At 33.7% G+C, this 20,333-nt stretch overlaps 1 protein-coding gene across 2 annotated transcripts in view; it reads left to right on the top strand.

Moving 5' to 3' along the window:
- Shal (Potassium voltage-gated channel protein Shal) overlaps positions 1 to 20,333 on the top strand; it is a 291,546-nt gene that overhangs the window by 43,955 nt on the left and 227,258 nt on the right. The window lies entirely within an intron of this gene.

Genomic DNA, 20,333 nt, shown 5'->3' with positions numbered 1-20,333 from the left:
TTTTGAACGCTTACTACGGAGCCTTATATAGAGAAAAGCAGATATACCTTACCAAAGAAATAAGAGCTATTTAAACTGTGACTAATACATTACCCAAAGACATTCTTTAGTGATAGCAGCTGTGACCGCGAAAGTAAAAATAGTGTTCTTTTCACGTGCTGAGATTCGGCTTACTACGCTATATTTTACACCCGCTCCACATATTACACGTTTATATCGTATACATCTAAAGTAGACGTAATTATGCGGAATGTGTTACAAATTACTTGTGCGGGATGTGTTTTAAAAAAGATGATATGCGGGATGTGTTACAAAAAAGTCGTGATTATGCGGGATGTGTTACAAAACAGACGTGATTATGCGGGATGTCTTACAAAATAGACGTGATTATGCGGGATGTGTTACAAAACAGACCTGATTATGCGGGATGTGTTACAAAATGACTCACGGTATCTCTTTCGTAAACAAATTGTTTTTATCCGGTAGAGTCAAATTTATACAATTTTTTTAGTGCCTGTCTAACTAAAGCTTAAATGTGTACTAGTTCTATGTTTGATGAAATGCAAAAAAAAATGTTTTCTCAACTTTTTTTTTTTAAAGTGAAACCGTACAAGAGTCCCAACAGTATGAAGCCGGTGAGATTTCTGGCATCTCCAATTGGAATATGTTGTGAAGCTGAAGATAGATGGGGAATAGGAAGGTAGGAAGTATCTGGCTGTTCAGATATGGTCATCAAACACGGCCAAAGCCATTTCAAGCAAGGTTTCAATTCTGAATGATGGTTTTATATCAGAGCCCTACTGAGAATATCTTCCATTCTGAACATTTTCATTATTATTTAAATAGATATAGATTTTGTGTATGTCCTTCTGAAAAATCAATGTTTTGTAGTTATTTTTTGAGCGCGGGATGTGGAATAGTTTGTTTGACCGCGTGTTTCGAATTGGACAATGGAAATAAACATTTTACAAAAGGTTCTTCAACAGCGTTGTGGATAATTTTGAATAAAGCTATACAGATCGAGTCACTAAACATGACTAAGTCCATTTTTAGCACATTTCGATACTGAAAGTTTCGAACACGCAACCCTTTGGTTCCGGATTTAAGCAGTTTTACGCTCTGCTTCAGAGACAGCCAGCAGACTATTACGATTCTAAAATAAGCAAAAAAACTGCTAACCTTCGAGCCATACCGGAAATAAACAGAGCATGACTAAGCCACACCAGACACTCGAAAAACATTCCAGTATTAAATAATGTTACGTGTAAAATACTATTCAAATCGTATTTTAAAAGCTTCCATTTGCAAACGAATTCTATTTTCGAATCTGTTCCATTTTTAAAAAGTTATTTCAGTACTTTATTAATAACACTGAAAGGTCCAAGTTAGACCAGCACACGCATTTTGCATTGCTAAACGTGACAAAATGTATTCATAAGAAATATCGTAAATGTATTCATTTAAATAAACAAAAACAATGAATGTTTTTATTGTTTGACTAACACATAAGGGAAATAAATTATTATAGTTGTATTTTGGAGGAGAAGAGAAAGGTTATGTTACCGCACAAGAGTCCCAACTGCTCCCAACCTTCTGGAGCCAATGAGCCTATGACTCTATGGCATCTCCAATTGGGTTATGCTGTTAGGCTGAAGGTATTGGTACGTTTCAATTCTGAATGGTGGTCTTACACCAGGGCGATACTGAGAGTATGCTCCATTCTCCATTCTATTTTATCATGCTATCCCCGTCTGTCTGTTTGTGCGCTTAGTTCTTCTAGAGTTTTCACTATCATTTAAAAATATTTGAATCCCTCCTACTTTTTAAAACTTTTACTCCATTTGTCATCTTTGGGATGCTGTGTGGAGGATAAATACTACTCATTATAGAGTTGAAATGTTGCTTGTGTATTATTTTGGAATGTTGGAGCACAATTATTGTCTAAAATTAAAACTGATTTCCACACCGTGCTAAATTTATAAACAGTTTTTTTAACCTTTCCTTACTACACATTGCTTCTAATAACTTTAATAACTCTATAAACATAATAAATTCTGGGTTCAGATTTTAGGTATTCCCCTGTTATACATTTATGCACTGAATTAATAAAAATATAATACATAGTTTTCTTTTTCAATTAAAAATCAGAGTTTTTTGTTAAAAATCGGTAACAAATACACTAATACAATCAACCGTGTGATACTAATACGCCAAGAGTGTGCGAGGAAATGACACGCTATTGATGTCCCGCTTTAATTCGCTATGCGGGAACATGAGACATCCACACTTCTGCAGTTGTAGTTTTTGATTTAGACGATGTGGAAGATGTTTAGATAGATGTGGACCCCTCGTACGTTTCTTTAGCATCGATGGTTTTTTCATGTTTTCAGCAATTAAATTACAATTATTATCACTTTTGATATAAAATATAATAAACATAATCGATTAGTTATGAATATTCATATTTTTCCTTTATTTAAATCGCTTATTTTGAGATGTGTATTGACTACACAGCATCGGAACGCGTGTATTTTTTAGCACATTAAGCGAAAGGTTAATTTAAAAATACCAAAATGACGAAACTATCTTTTTCAGTAATTATAAATTTTAAACTTCATAATTAAAAACACAAAATATTCTTAATCTTGATGCTCACCACTCTTCTAGACACAAGCGCCAGCTTCTATAGAAGACGAACATTAAAAAATCAAAAGCAGTGAAAACTAATTGTATGAATTATTTTAGTTAACATTATTGATTATACTATGTAATACTATTATATTGAAAATTGATTAGTTATTAAATAAATACATTAAAAAAAATTAAATAAAATGATCTTGATTTGAACGGCGCGCATTAATTTGTGACTAAAATTAATCTAAATCAATCAATCGGTCACCAAGAAAAGCTCCATTTCATTTCCTCAAAAAATATGAGTACAATTTATTACGAATTTAAATTAAATTTTACATAGATACAAGTTGAATCTCTTTTCATAAATATTAATGTAAGTTTTTTTCAAAAGACAGCCCGCCACTCAATGTTCGCGTTTTGATTTGCCACAGCCGGAGTTGAACAAAGATGTAAATTTAAGATTTGTAACGTTGTAACAAAAAAACTTTTTCAGTATTACTTGTCAGATTTTTACGCGCCACTTCAGCGTTGGTTTTTCGTTCATACTGTTCGAAGCAAGGGGGTTCGTAACATTTCCCATTTGGAGTTCAATGGAAGATAAAAAAGTGAGGAGAAAATTCCCTGAAATATAAAAAAATTCTATGTTGGTATTCTCCCCTTTTTTCTTTCCTTAATTGAACAAGAGTCGAAAGGCTGTGCCTTCCTGCCTTATGTGCACAATGTGACAGACAGAATTGCCAGGCTATTGAGAAAGGAAAATATCAAGACTGTCTTCGGAACAACAACAAAGATACAGGACTTACTGAGGTCTGCAAAGACTAAGTTTTCTCTGGAAACAGATGGAGTGTATAAACTCAGCTGTTCCGGATGTGACAAGGTCTATGTAGGCCAGACAGAGCGGACTATCTCCAAAAGGATTTCAGAACACTTCAGAGCTTGTAAACTCGGCCACCCTGACAAATCGGCAATTGCCGAGCATTTGATTGACACCGGGCATTACTTTGGATTTGTTCCTGAAATCCTGGGGAGACCCAAAACTTATAGAGCACGGCTGATTACGGAGGCCATTGAAATTCATAAAAATCCCGTAAACATATTATTAGAGACGATGGAGCTAAGCTCAATAGTTCTTGGTATCCGGTAAATGACGGTTACACCAGAACTAAACGAAGAAAACCACTTTAAATAAAAAAATGATACGTTAATGTTAGCTCAGAGGGTTGGAGCTGGCAACACGGTATCACAACCTCATACATAAGCTCACATTTTAACACAACCTCAAATAACACATCTGCCCTGATGATGGACACTGCAATGCTGTCCGAAACGTTGGCTAAAGAAGGAGTTAGCGCAACACGGCATAACACCCCAAAAACAAATAACAAAAATGGAAAGTGTTTTGTTGACCCGAGAGTTTTTTTTAAATATATAACCCGGACAAATACCGAATTGTAAATAGAGAAGATCAATCAATCGATCGTATTAGTATCATAAGGAAACAAGGTGAGAGAAAAACCTTTCTGGGTTCTGCTGATTTCTGGAAGATTCCGTAAGTCATTTATAGTTTAGGTGTACACCTCACACGATCACCATTAATGTTAGATTTTCACACCACGTACTCTGTTTACATTCACCACTCGACAGTATTGATATTGGGGATGGTATTTTCACTTTTAAATGGACTCTTCACAATATTTTTTTTATTTATTTATTATTTTTTACAATTTACCGATACGACGAGCGAAATAACATGCACTCTCAACGACGACGAAAATTCGAATCTTAAAACAAATGACACTGGCGTTGGTTTTTTCTAAAGAAATTAAAGCTTTTTCGAAGACTTTTAGGAAAGGAACGTGGAATGTGAAATAACCATTAAACTTTGAATATTAAACAGCACATATTGTTAACCAAAGTAAACCAAATTTGTCCCGAAATATCATATGCCGTAACAAATTCAGGCGACCAAGATTGTCCCAGAGCGACCATACAATATCAAAAGTTAGATATCACTCTTCCTATCGTGCGAAAATTTGTGATTTTTTATATCAGAAAGAAAACGAAATAATTTTTCTTATTATTTTTGGAATGTAAAAGCTATTTAACTTAGATATTTTACAAACCCATTACATGTAACAGTTAATTTCACCTCGAGATGGTTCGTGCCTGGGGTAAGGCCAACTTGGTCAGTTTCAACGTCTCAAAAACCCAAGCGTGTCTGATTTCGGCAAAGAGGGAGATCAATGACTGTCTGGTGAAATTTGATGGGAGCACTCTCCCCAATCAAGACTCCATTGAAATGCTTGGAGTTACTATATCAGACCGGCTCAAGTATCGGGGATCCATAGAAGCCCGAGTAAATCAGGCCTCCAAAAAGTTGGGCGTCTTGTACAGGGCTAGGAGATTCTTCAACAGTGACCAGCTGCTGACTGTCTCAAGTCCGCACAACTATTGAATTTGGGAGCCACCTTTGGGCTGGTGCCCCAAAATACTTAATAAACTTGCTTGAATCTGTGCAAAGGAGAGCGATCCGTCTGATTGACAATCCGTTGTTAACGGACCGATGCATAGACGTAATGTAGGCATGCTGTGTCTGTTCTACAGGTATTTCAATGGAGCCTGCTCCAAGGAGCTAGCAGCATTGATTCCTGATGCACCGGTGCACGTGCGCGAAACTCGACGGACACGAACTGAACACCCGTTCACGGTTGACGTTGGCTTCATGAGAACGGGCCGTTTTCACGACTCGTTTTTATGTAAGTCGGCTCGTATGTGGAACGAGCTACCGGCATCTGTTTTTCCTCCCTCCTATAATCCGAGCCTCTTCAAGGCCCGCATTAACAAATCCCTTCCTACAGCCCCTACCTTATTCCGCTTCACAACGCCGCCGAACCGGGTGGTGACATAGTTCCCCTGTCTGTACACTGCACAGGCAGGGACACTCTTGTGAGGTGTCACATAAAAAATAAAAAAAATTGAAAAAAAATTACGTGAAACACTAAAATATGTTAAATTTTGTCTGCCATCTTAAACGATACAAAAATCGGTTCCTGTAAAACATGTTCTTTTTTCACCCCGAATCCATGAAAATCCATATCGTTCAGTTTCCATATATGGATCGTATATGACCGAAAATAGCATCGTGTAAGACACCCGTTAGATTATTTTGGACGTTACTTCGAGTATCGTCTTTGTTTGGAAAAAAGAAACAGATTTCGCCCACACACGAGACTAACGACCTAAAAGCACTATAAAATGCATTTGCAAGAAATAAATCACTTAAGATACATGGTGTTCATTCCCGGTTATTTTATTTTAATAGAATGTGATGACACATATTCTAATCTATGTGAAAAAATAATCAGTACTTTTAAATCACAAATTTATGTTCCACATTCGAAATCAGCATGTGTTCGAATTCCGAATGTGAAATACATTTGGCTGCCAAGAGATGGCGCTTGGACATATGAAGAAATATCACGTATCTCGGCAAGCCACCTGCTTGTGACGTCCGTCCCACATACCACATATATTATGTGAGTGGATCCCACATAACACAAATATTATATACTGAATCCCATTTTCATTATACATGTACCTATATTGTGGTATGCACTTAAGGCGATGCACTACGTCGCGACGTAGTGCATTGGTTTAAGTTGTACGGCTGAAGTAAATGGGGATGGGAAGGAGATGGTGAATGAAATATACCTGGCAATTCAGATCTGGTCATCAAACGCGGCTAAAACCAATTCAAGCAATGCGTCGATCCTGAAATGTTGTATCTAAAGCAAGAACATCTACAAATTTTTAAGACAAACCCAATTTGGTTATGCTGTGATGCTGAAGGAAGATATGGGAAAGAAAGGTTGATAAGTTGGTACCTGACTATTTAAATCTCGTCACTAAACAATGTTTAAACTTAGTTTTTATATTGTTTGTTGCTACGTGACTATTGTTAACAATATAACACATTTAAATAACACACACGTCAGTAAAAACAATTGAAAACGTTTTAATTTATTGCAAATAAAACGATTTCAAATTACAAAGTAGGTACCCCACAGAATAGAGAAACTATTGTCGCAATTAATTTTTCAGTAAATCGTTTTAAAAAGAAATAAATCATTTTGGATATAATAAAAAATTAAATTTAAATAGAATCATCAAAATAAATGGTCCCAACGTCAAGCCGAAACAGCTGTCACAATAATAAAAAACTAAAATACTTGTAGAACTTAATAAAATTAATAAATAATAATTTATGAGATAAAAAGTATTTGGCATTCTCAGACTATAAAAATATTACCATGTGTTATTTCGGCTACTGGCATTATACAGTCATTCAAAATTTAGGCGTATTAGATCTATCGAAAAAATTATATATAAAAATGAAAAAAAGGTCATTTTAAATACATGTAGGATTACGAAAGATTTTTTAAATATTTATGTTGAGGGATCAGTAGGATTTATAGGCCCTGTTATTAGTTCTACAGAGCCGAACCCTCTTATATGAAAATATCTGGAGTCGGTGAATTATTTTCCCATTTGATCTCTGGTGAGTTGACCTGTTCTTGTATTGTTTTGTATTTATTTTGCTTATATAATGCACTTGCATAATGTGGATTGACTAGATGATCATTTGTGGAAAAGTGTGTGGAAGGTTAATTTTTCATATGGAGAAGATTTAACCCGGTCTTATGTCGACTTTATAATCGGAAATAGATTTACATTCAATTTTTAAAAATATGTTAATTGGAGTTCCACGAATTAAATACAAAAACGAATAATAAAGATTAAGCCAATTGTATTATAATTTTTCATAAATCTTTTCAACTTTTTTCTTTGTCTTTCAACTTTTTGAATATATTTCACCGTATCTTAACCCTACGGGCATTTAAATATTTTTTCCAACAAGTCCCAAATACGGCCGATGAAATATATCATGAAATTTCTGATTGCTTCCAAGGTATTTCAAATGTGATAAAGTTAACGTAAAGTGAATACCATTATAGAAACTAGATACAATTACTTTTCAGATTTTAGCACTATTAATAAACATTGAAAACACCGAAATATTTTGACACGAAATGTCTATAATTTTGAAAGAAATCGGCATTTATAAAACACGCTCCTTTTGTGTAGAGAATTTGTAATAAAACTATCACTTCACTTTTTATGCCGTTTATACAATACAAATCCCGCCAATTTGTAAACATACACTTTTCAGGATTTTATCTATGGAATCAACAACATTAAACACGATTTCTTTTTTTTATTTCTTCGGCCAATATTTCTTTTTCAATTACCTTATTAATTTCTTCGGTTAACTTTTCTGCATCTTCTTTTTTTTTTGACATGAGATCAGTAATTTTTGCTCTCAGATTTTTTTTACTCCATTTACTCCAACTTTTATTTTAGTTAAATTAATGTTTTTTTGAATTTTTATTTATATATATATATATATTTTTTATATTTTATTAAAAGTATACAATACAGAATATAGTATATTATATAAAGCATTGTACTTCCAGGGGTTAATAAACTCATTATTAATAAACTAATAGAGTTAATAAACTCTATTCGGCCTTCAAGGTGTTTTTAGATGTAATTATGATGGCGTGCTTCTGTTCTGGGATGATGTGTGCACCTGTATTCACGAAGTTTTTATTGTCACCTAATACATTTGCATATGTCCTTTTGTTATTATTATGAATTTCTTCTAGTTTCTGTGCGTAGTGATGATTGTTTTTAATATTAGTTTCTTGTAATTCTATAATCTTTTTTTGTAGGTTTATTAGTTCATGTTGATTTTTTTCTTCCAGTGATATAATGTTAATCAAGTTTAAATATTTGATACAAACTGAGAAAAGAATTATTTCTATTTCCATTGACTAACAAATCATATATCTCCGATATCCGCCCCGATCAGACCTGTCCTTCAGAGGTTCTAATGGATTATGATGATGTCCTTGTAAGGCTTCAAGGGTTAAATCATATGGGCAAAATTTATGCCTTTTAAAGATTACCCTAAGGTCGAACCCGACTTCTTTGCCCATCCGCATTCATGGAAAAAATATTACGAGGTTATAACTTACTTCTAGATCGCTCCATTTAACACGCTCTTCTATTGTGCCCGCTTGTTAAAAACCCGTAAATTTTTTCAGATTTTTCGTGAAACGAACGCGTGCCAGTGAATTATTTTTCTTCAAGACGTGAATAATGATTACAAATTATTGTGGGACTAAAGATTTCCCATTGTCTCGTGGAAACATGAAAACTTACAAATTGTATATATAATTAATTATTTCTGTTTAAATAATGTTATCTTTACCATAAAATATTTGAAATTTGATTAATTTGTCGAAAGCGGAAAAACTCTTTTGCGAGAAAAAAGCTTTTAATTTAGGAATTTCTTAATGAGTAATATTTAATTATTAAAGACAATATTAGCGATTCTTAAACGAAAATCTGAAATAGAAAAGCCCCTCCAAGGCAAGGTCCTGGGTTCAAGTCGTAGATGTGATCATATCTTTTTCTGATTTTTCTGTTTCAGATTTTCGCTTTGGAATCGCTAATATTGTCTTCAATAGCTAAAAAACTTTTACGTTAAATTGTATATATATTTATAGATATTTGTACAGCCTTTTCTGACTAACATTTCATTTATCATTATCCGATTTCGCCAGTCGGTGGCTGAGTTGACATCGCGTTTGGGTCCCACCCAGGCGTTGTGTATTCAATTTCTCGGCTGACTAAGTCCTCCATCACAACACAAGCAACATTTTCCGCTTACTGTGGTCGTAATAGGAGATTTTCAAACATTGTCAAATCAAATCAAATCAAATCAAATCAAAAATTATTTATTGTAAAATAAAAATTACAAAAGGTGTAGCTTATGGGTAGACCCCATTTCTTCCAGCTAACCACATTTATTTAATTACAATGTTTATATAATATTATTTGTTTTATTATAATAATTACAATGTTTATACAGATAAAATAACAATATACCAATGAAAAAATAAAAAAAAGTACAAATATATATACCAATAAAAATAGGCGTTTCATTTACGTCAGGTATTCACTCAACGTATAGTGACATTTATTAACAAGGAAAGTGTTTAGTAACGATTTGAATTTGTGTGTATCTTGTATTTGTTTTTTTATTTGTCAGGTTATTTCTAACCCGGGAATGTTTGTCTTTATAAAAAAAAAAGATTTCACTGTTTATAGTGTGAAATTGACTTCGATTATTACAGATTATTATGGTGGTTAGATTATTAAGCGAAATTATGTGTTAGATTATATTTTTTGTGTTAATTCCACACAAGAGAACCCAACTGCTTCCAACTATGAGGTTATGGCGTTCCCAATTGGGGTATGTAGTGAGGCTGAAGGTTGTTGGGAGAGGAAAGAGGCGGGGAATTACCTGGCTTTCAACCATTTCAAGCAACATTTAATTTCAGAATAGTGGTACGTATGGTACATAGAATATCTTCCACTCAAAAACGTGCCGAAAATGTACCACAGATTATTTTGAATTAATAAATTGTGAAATAACACAAATTTATCAAATAAAATTTAATTGTGCCCGCCGGGATTTGGAGGAGGCGTGAAGGTTATGTTAGGTTAGTAGGTAAAGTAAGTTAGGTTAGGTTTCGTACGAGTCTATGTATATCCCCCCTGTCTGGCAATAATTAATAAAGAGAGAAAGAAATAGGTTAATCCTCTTTGAAGGATATACAATAATTGTTTATACAGGTAATAAATATACTAAAGTCGGGTTATCGAAAAAATGATTTCACATTTGACAGGTTGAGCTGCTCGATAATGGATTGGTCTTATCATGAGGTAAAATAAACATATCCATTATTTATAATACAAAAGATAGCAGTAATTATGTATATTATAATGAAACTATATAAATATACCCTAGTTTATAAAACTGATTAAAAAGAAACAGCATGACCAAAATTTCACTGACTTTCGAACTAAAGAAGCTCATATCCGCAAACTGATGATAGAAGTTTTTAAACTTTTTTACAGCTAGCCCGTAGTGCCAAGACTCTTCGTAAGAAGATACATTAAAAATATAGTACCTATATAATTTTAGCACTTTTGTGGCAATTTTTATCTTCTGCGTCTTCCAAATTGTCATTATATAACACATGTACGCATCATACGGTGACCGGATAAATCATCAAAAGGATAATTCATCACACTTTTTTAAAAGTTATATAAAGTCATGGAAAGTGATGAAACAAAACTTTATTAACTGGGTTAAGTAGGTTAGGTTAGGTTAAATTTTTTTTTCATCGTTTCTAATGACTCTATATCACTTTTTAAAGGTGTGTTGAATTGTCACTATGTTGAGTTATCATGGAACCCTATCATACATATATATGTTTTTTATTGTAATATAAGGAATATAGATACATAATGAAACCTCCACAACAGAGGTCTCATTATACACGAATTCAAAATTCAGACGTATAAAACCTTGGATCACTTGTGGCCTAATAAAATCTATCAGAGAAAAAGAAAGGCTATATAAAAATACAATTAAAAATCCACACGATGAAAATGCTAAGATAGTTCTCAAAAAATATAGTAATAAATTAACAGCTTTAATTAAAAAAAGTAAAGACGACTACTTTAAAAAAATAATCTCTACTTCAGAAAACAATCTAAAAGTTATTTGGAAAACGGTAAATTATGCAATTGAAAATAAGAAAAAAAATAATTCTATAAAATATTTAAAACATGAAAATAATATCATAGATGTATCCAAAGACCCAAAACTAACAGCAAACATTTTTAATTCTTATTTCTCTAAAGTAGGAAACAATCTCGCTGATAAAATCACTAAATCTGTACACACACCAAAAACTATAACAACTAATACCCAAAAACAAAATACACTATCCACTTTTAAAAACACTACCGAAACTGAAATACAACTTGTAATAGAAAGCATGAAAGACGGATCCTCTCCAGGTTTTGACCACATTTCTGTGAAAATTCTTAAAGAAATGAAAATGTATCTACTGAAACCACTAAACCACTTTATCAATCTCAGTCTGACTAAAGGCATATTCCCAACAAATTATAAAAAATCTATAATATCCCCTATCTTTAAAACCGGCGACCCGCAAAATGTTTCAAATTATCGACCGATATCACTAATATCGAATATAGCAAAAATATTTGAAAAGATTGTGAAAAAAAGGGTTGTTGATTTTCTAGAAAACAATAAAATATTACATTCCAATCAATTCGGATTCTTAAAAACAAAAAGCACACAAGATGCAATAGCAAATGTAACATCATTTATATACTCTGCACTTGACGAAGGAAATAAATGCGCAGGAATATTCATAGACCTAAGAAAAGCATTCGATAGTATCTCACACGCAAAGCTTATCAAAAAACTGAAATTAAATAACATCAATGATAAAGCCGTCCAATGGATAGAAAGTTATTTGAACAATCGTGCACAATTTGTTAAAATAAGTGACCAAACTAGCGACCAAGAAACATCAAATTTTGGTATCCCACAGGGCACCGTGCTTGGACCAATATTGTTCATTTTGTATGTAAACGACATATTTATTCAACCATTGCATGGCCAAATTATCTCTTACGCTGATGATACAGTCCTTATAATAAAAGAAAAAACTTGGGAAAAAATTAATCTAAAAGCTACAGAAGACATAAATAATCTAAAAATATGGTTTGACAATAACCTCTTGTCGTTAAATAGTGATAAAACATATGTCATTCCTTTCGAAATTAACACTAACATTGTACCTCCAAATCTTCAAATATTCTTACATAATCATTCTCTCGCACAACACGATACTAATCACTGCCAACAAAAATGTTCACTTCTGAAAATAGCGGATAAAATTACATATCTTGGAATAATCATAGATAAAAACCTAAAATGGAAAGATCACATCGACCATACAATAAAAAGAGTTAGGAAGTTAATTCATATATTCTTACGAATACGAAACTTCTTATCAACGAAAAACCTATACTCAATATACTACGCATTAGTACAGTCTATTCTTCAGTATGCCATTATCAGTTGGGGAGCAGCTTACAAAACTAATCTGACCCCCATAGAAATTGTTCAAAAACTAATAATAAAAATTATACTAAAAAAACCTCCAGACTTCCCAACTGACAGAATATTCGAAGAATTCAAAGTTCCAACATTTAAAAACTTATTTATAAAAAATTCAATTATACAAATTATAAAAGAAAAAGATAAATACGCATTCATAACTGAAAATCGTACTAGACTTAAACATGTATTTGTGTGCCCCAAATTAAACACTTCTTTTGCACAACACCATTATACTCACCAAGGAAAATTCTTTTTCAATAACCTACCAATAGAAATCAGAAGCATTAGGAACAAAATTCAATTGTTGAACTCCATCAAAAAGTATTTTAGAGAATGTCACACTAAAAATCTTACTTGTTTTTCTTCTTACTGAATACATATATGTTTACATATTTTAGTTAACGGGTCTGATTGCCATGTGTCTATATTACCTACACATACATATATATTGAAATACATGATTATAGTAAATAGTAATTGTAATTATATGAAATGTATTAACTGTATTAAATGCATTGTATTAACTGTACACGTGACTTTATTTGTACATAATATGTGAAATGTTAACTCTTCTTCCATCCACAAGCTAAGGCTTTTAATGGAAGACCAGTAAAATTATAATATATTATGTTGTTTATTGCATTAAATAAAAAAAAAAATTAAAAAAAAAATAAAAAAAAAAATAAAAAAAAATAAAAAAAAATATTCAACAATATTACATTTAAGATCATCATTGGTTATTGTAACGTAAGTTATATTGGATGCCAAAAGTAATTTAAGGAACATTCCAATGTTTACCTGTAATAGTGAGATCTCCAGAATCCTTAGAGAGTACAAAAACAACGGTAGAGCAAAGATCTCAGTCTCATGATTGTGGGGTTATTTTTCTGTCAAGTAAGGTGGGAAATCAGAAATAATAAGAGTAAATTCTTAATCGAAATTATATTGAAACCATCAAAAGTTATAACAAGGGAATACAAAAGACACCAATGTAAACATAGGAATAAAAAGTAGGCACATACCAGATGGACTCCTGAACCAAACTAAGCTAACTTTACGTGGCCGAGAAACGAAGGAATAACAACGGGTGGCGAACGAAAACTTGACTCCAGTAGAGGGGAACGGACCCGTGGCGGGAGCCAGGACATCCTTCACTTAGTGGAGACAGGAGGACGCAACTCCTTCAACGTGCGCCTGCAGGATCTTCAAGTCCGCAGCACGTGGTAACCAACCAGACTCGTCTTACGGAGCCAGGACATCCTTCACTTAGTGGAGACGGGAGGACGCAACTCCTTCAACTTGCGCCTGTAGGATCTTCAACTCCGTAGCACGTGGTAACCAACCAGACTCGTCTTACGGAGCCAGGACATCCTTCACTTAGTGGAGACAGGAGGACGCAACTCCTTCAACGTGCGCCTGCAGGATCTTCAAGTCCGCAGCACGTGGTAACCAACCAGACTCGTCTTACGGAGCCAGGACATCCTTCACTTAGTGGAGATGGGAGGACGCAACTCCTTCAACTTGCGCCGGTAGGATCTTCAACTCCGTAGCACGTGGTAACCAACCAGACTCGTCTTACGGAGCCAGGACATCCTTCACTTAGTGGAAACAGGAGGACGCAACTCCTTCAACTTGCGCCGGTAGGATCTTCAAGTATGCAGCACGTGGTAACCAACCAGACTCGTCTTACAGACTTCGGGAACAGCAATCTGTTCCTTCGCGACGCGGGGATACTCAGCCATCAACTTCTAGCCACAGCTAGGACCAAACTATTTGCGGTTTCAAATCCGAAACACGAGTACTACCAATATGACCACCGGCCAACACTGGATAAAAAGCGGGATTCCATAACCACCACTAAAAAATAATAACCAACACGAACTATTCGTGATAGAAAAAACACCCCGCGCCCTTTTTAAAAGAAAAGAATAACTTCTATTCACATGATTAACTCAGATTAAAACACCTTGAATGGCGAGTGACAAGATCACCGTGCAGCTGCCCTAGCTACCCGGGGAGGAAGTGACCATAAACAAAACTCTCCCTTCTTCCTTAAAAAATATTGCCAAACTTAAAAAAAAAACATCATAGACAAAATAACCCCAATTAGGCAAGAACTACACTTGTCACAAAATATTTATGTGACATTATGTATATCTTATCAAAAAAGAAGAGTTCTTGTGTCTGATAAGGGAGCCAAGATTCTTACATAGGTTTTATGTTGTTAAAATACGTATTTTGTAAAGAATAAAGATTTTTCAATGTAACGTTTAATTAAGTTTAAAAAAAACATTTCATTTATTTGTTCTGATTCGTTCACAAGGGAGATTATTGTAGTTTTTTATGTCTTGGTAAATATAATGGTTTTGAATTTGTGTTGTTTTAAAATTTGGTGTAATAAATTGATTTCCATTTCTCATTAGTTTGTAAAATTCTTGGTATTCTTTGTTATTTTTTTCTTTATATATTATTAATTACTTCTTCTTTCGTATGGTATTTGGTTTTATTTGAAGAACTTGTGTTATTTCATAATTTATTAATTAAAAATAATATATAGTATGCTTGCGGCACGTCCCAGAGTGTAATATACTCTCAGTATCGTCCTGGTGTAAGACCACCATTCAGGATTGAAACGTTGCTTGAAATGGCTTTGGCCGTGTTTGGTGACAAGAACTGAATAGCCAGGTACTCCCCCAGTCCTCTTCCCAATCTCCTTCCCCTCCGCACTACATTCAACCCCACAACATACCCCTATTAGGGATGACATAGTCTCACTGGCTTCTGACTATTGGAAGTAGCAATCAAATATGTTTGGGTAGGCTATGAGTAAAATCATACTTTATTATAGAATTGAGTATTATTTTATAAAGCTGAATTTGATTATCATCTTGGTTTTTTAATGTATATAATATTAGTTCCAGAGGAAAACTTTCTAAACATCGTAAATATACATCACCATGCACCATGTCGTTAAAACCCATCAAAAATAAAATAAAATTATAAACACATTGGGAACATTAAAATGTTTACAATTTTAAATTTATTATTATTAGCAGAATTATAAAAAATGGTTGCACAAAATAATTTCCTTCATTTACAAGCGATGGTGTCAGAGATGTTTAAATGTTTAAATTTATTATCATGTTCTTTATAATTGTTTTTTTTCCTAGCTGTACTCAGTCTGTTTGCGTGTTTCTTTTAAGTTCAACAGATGGCGCTGTTTTTAAAAAAAATATATTTTTACCTGTAACAGGTGACATCCATTTAACACAAGTATATAATAATTATTATTTTACACTAGCTGTACCCTACCATACATTTCTGTGGCTCAGTATGTTTGTGCAGATAGATAAACAATATCGGGTGTTGTTTTTACGTCCAACAGATAGCGTTTTATTTGAAAAAAAACATGATTTTACCTGTTACAGGTGACATTTATATACTATAGGTATATAAAAATAAACGTGTATTCAAATGCAAAGTTGTTTCAAAATTTCAAAGCAATAGGTGAAGAATTTCCGTAGATTTAAGATTTTGAACAAACGAACCTTTTCATTTTTATATACAGGGTGTATCGGCACTAACCCGACAAACTTTAACCAGCTATTCCTTAGCACATTTGGAGTAAAAAATGTTATGGGCACTTTGCTGTCCGGTAGCATTTTTTTTTTCAATTAAAAACAACAAAAAAAAAATTCCCACACTACATCACTGTCATTGGCATTGCGTTTCGTGTTCAACAGCTGTTATAAGCAAGTATGTCAAAAAGCGTCTTCGCTCTTTCGCACACACTAAATAATAATAGTTAAAAATGAGACGAATGGTGCCGTGCCATTTCGTTGTGATTGTAGAAGTGCGCCAATATAGGTACACACGTGCATTATTCAACGGAATTCGAATAAAGTATTTGCCAGATGGGTTTTCAAACTTTGACAAAGGATAAAACAGTGGTGACATGTGGTGAAAATATGAATAATAAATTTTTTATTAAAAAAAAACGTTACCGGACAGCAAAGTGCACATAAGATTTTTTACTCCAAATATGCTAAGGAATAGCTGGTTAAAGTTTGTCGGGTACGTGCCGATACATCTGTATAAAGAAGATAGATATGTTTTAGTATTTTTCTTTTCTATCTTATAATATTTTATTTTTACTTTATATTCTATGTATTGTATAGAACTCGTGGGATTGATATCCTTCCCGAGATCTGAAAAAAGTTTAAATATTTTTTTTAAATATAAATAAATAATTTTAAACAGAAATTAACAGAAATAATATCTAAACAAAAACCCTAATTTATTTATTTTCAGGGAATCTATAGATCATATTTCATCAGTTTGTACATTTTGTGTAGTATAGCCAAAATAAACCGATTATGGATTTCCTCTTTGTTAGTGTATCCGAAATAAGACAAAATAATGAGAATTGTAATTTATAAGAAAATTATACAAAAACAAAATTTCGCATGTAACAAAAATATTCAAAATTATGAAAAAAATTTACATAAAAAATGATGTAGTAAAAAAATATACTCCTAGAAATACATAATTTTTGTAATGTTATTTATGTAGTGGATCAATATGTTAATTCTAGTTTTTTATCTCTAATCTCTAATTGGTATAAAATAAAGTCGCTATCCGCGTCTGTCTGTTTGTGCGCTTAGTTCTTCTTAACCATGTACCGGATTTTCGTAGGGTTTTTATGATCATTTAGAGAATTTCTTTCGGAAGGTTTACATATATGATACGCGCATATTATATTTACAGAAAGTAGAGAAAAGTCGATATTTTATAATAATAGTATGAATATATTTTCGTGCACTAAATTGCTAACGTTGTCTAAACCTTATGAGATACATCAAAATAATGTAATACGGAATTGTGTACCTTAAAATTCCCTACAGGAAAGTCCTGATTGGTATATGTCCATCTCTTAAGGATAAACACCAGTAACGCCGGGTACCAATCAGCTAGTCAAATATAACTCCAAGTTCTCTAATTTTAGTTGATATCTCCAGTTGTACGTACTTGGCACATAGCATAGATGTATAGTATTGGAGATATGTTTCGACAGACATTTATTGATAATTGGGTATACCAAGAGCTCTTACCATTCTGCCACAAATATTGCCTAAATCTCTCCAGTAAGTTGTCAATCTAAAATATGAATATGTTTATGTTAAAAAGCGTGTGAAAATTCTAACATTTTGTAGACAGTAATAAAAAAGATATTTCGCGTGAGGATAAACATTTTATAGCCGATAAATATGTTATTAAATGTGTAAATATTTATAAATGTTTTTAAGATGGCCGTAAAATGAACATATCCGTAAAACGCATCATTCTTATATTATTTTTATGCTGGAATATATTTTTAATTCGTGATTTTAGTTTATTGGAGTAAATATTTAGTATGCTAGAAGTCTAGGGCATAATAAGAGGCATAGTAAGAATAATTATATTTATTTTGATATGGATGCTCCATTGATGCAGATAACTCCATTAATGGGGGATTGAACGAAGTAGGCGCTAACAAAGAAGTGTTCAAAGAAGCGATGTTAGCAGTCCACAATGGAGTGCTGATACCTACTCTAATGTATGGAAGTGTGGTATGGAACTGGCAGATAAAGAATGAAAGTAGACTGAATGCTGTAGAAATGAGATCCCTGAAGCGTATGTGTGGTAAAACCAATGATGATGTAAGCGTAATGAGTAAGATTAAGAAAGGGACGATGGTTTGGGCATATAGAGCAAATGAGAGAAGAAAGCAAATGCGAATGGTAGCAGCCGGGGACGCCCGAGGAAGACATGGCACGATCAAGTGAATCAGATACTTGAGTCGGGCCATGTCAAGAGTCAGAATAATAGAAGAGTATATAATGTGAATGAGACAAGAAGTGTGTGCCAAGACCGAGTTGTTTATCGGTCCGTCCTCTCTGCCTACCCCTGCGGAGAAACGGCGTGATGGTTAGTTAGTTAGTTAGTTGATATGGAACGTTAAAACTGTGCACGAGGCTTGCAATGTTCCAAAGAAATTGGTTTGCAGGTAAATCGGTTAAAAATGTATATTTAAAATGGATTAATAACAAAAAAAATATTGGCAAAATTAATCATAAGTACCTAAATAGGTCTTACATACTTCTTCTATGCCGACTCTTGTTCACATTTATGTCTTTCTCGGGCGACACAGACTTCATCATATACTTCGCGTTACGCAACTCGTAGTACAATTGAAAAACTGGTCTACTGGTCAAAATCTACATCACGGTGACCGGATAACTAATCAAAATGACAATTCAACACATCTATAAAAAGTGTTATATTATATATTATGTATGAAAAGTAATGAAACAAAAACTAGGTTAAATGGTTACATATGTAACCTATTTAACCTAGTTTTTGTTTCATTACTTTTAATGGCTTTATATCACCTTTTAGAGCAGTGTTGAATTGTCATTTTGAGGAGTTATCATCTAACCGGGTTGTCACCGCAGTTCCAGTTACCGGAGACCGACGCGGAACCGGTTCATTATCCATTTGCTGGAGAATTTTTTAGAAAAAAATTTACAAATCAGTGTCGAAAGTGTGAAATGTGGAGGGGTGGAGTCGTTATGTTACCTTACGTACGTGACGCGTCAGTTGATTTGACGTTTAATCTGTGACAGACCACGCCATATTCCCATTGGAATTGTATAGCGAGCGATAAACTGAAATAGGCCAAAGCCATGATGCGTATAGCGTAGTGTGTCAGAATCATTACGGTTAAGTTAGACTTTTAAGATTTGGGTTTTTTTGTTGAAACTGACGCAAGCGGATGGTTTGGTAGGCGGCTATGAGTACCGCAGCCCCGGCTACCATTCATTGGAACCAACACCTCTGCCATAGGTCGCCCCGAGTGATTCTCTACGTTTGGTTACTCGACCCAATTGCCTTGTACCGCAGTGTGAGGGATGGATTCATCAGTCCATAAAAAGCGACCTGGAACCACTGACCCCCCAGATTCCTACTTCCTCTCCTTCCTTTCTGTGATGTATGGTAATAAAGATGAGTATTTAAGCGATAGATGGCGCTAGTCATAAAGCTTACTCCAGAGTCCGACAGATGTCGCTAGAGTGTAACAATTACTTGTGAGATGAGATTGACAGGGAACAAGCTTCTTGTACCAGAGACTATTACCAACCCTCGGTTAACAGTGTAGCTAAATCCAGACCTATTATTTGTAACGTAAATAAACACAATTATAAGTAGAACCGTTTACTTTTCACAAAGAGTTCCCAACACTTAAATCTGCAAAGTAAGGCAGATATAACACTTTCCTTTAAAAGACCCTCCACAGAGAAACCCCAAAGATGATGTAGGAAATTATTTTCCTTATCCCATATCTCACTTCTGTTGGTTTATGTTTTCAAATGTTGCCTCTCCTTTGCTAAACTCGGCCAGATTTAAGGTCGTTAATGAATCAACGCTTTTAAGTAATTATTTATCAATTAACTCATTAATTTAGATGGCTGCTGTCTTTTATTTACTTATTAAGGCTTGACAGGGCGGGTGCGCCATATTA

This window comes from Hesperophylax consimilis, chromosome 29 (genome assembly GCF_061612785.1).
Source record: "Hesperophylax consimilis isolate HC1 chromosome 29, BYU_Hcon_1.0, whole genome shotgun sequence".
Lineage (NCBI taxonomy): Eukaryota > Metazoa > Arthropoda > Insecta > Trichoptera > Limnephilidae > Hesperophylax > Hesperophylax consimilis.
This window is presented reverse-complemented; position numbering and strand designations above follow the sequence as displayed.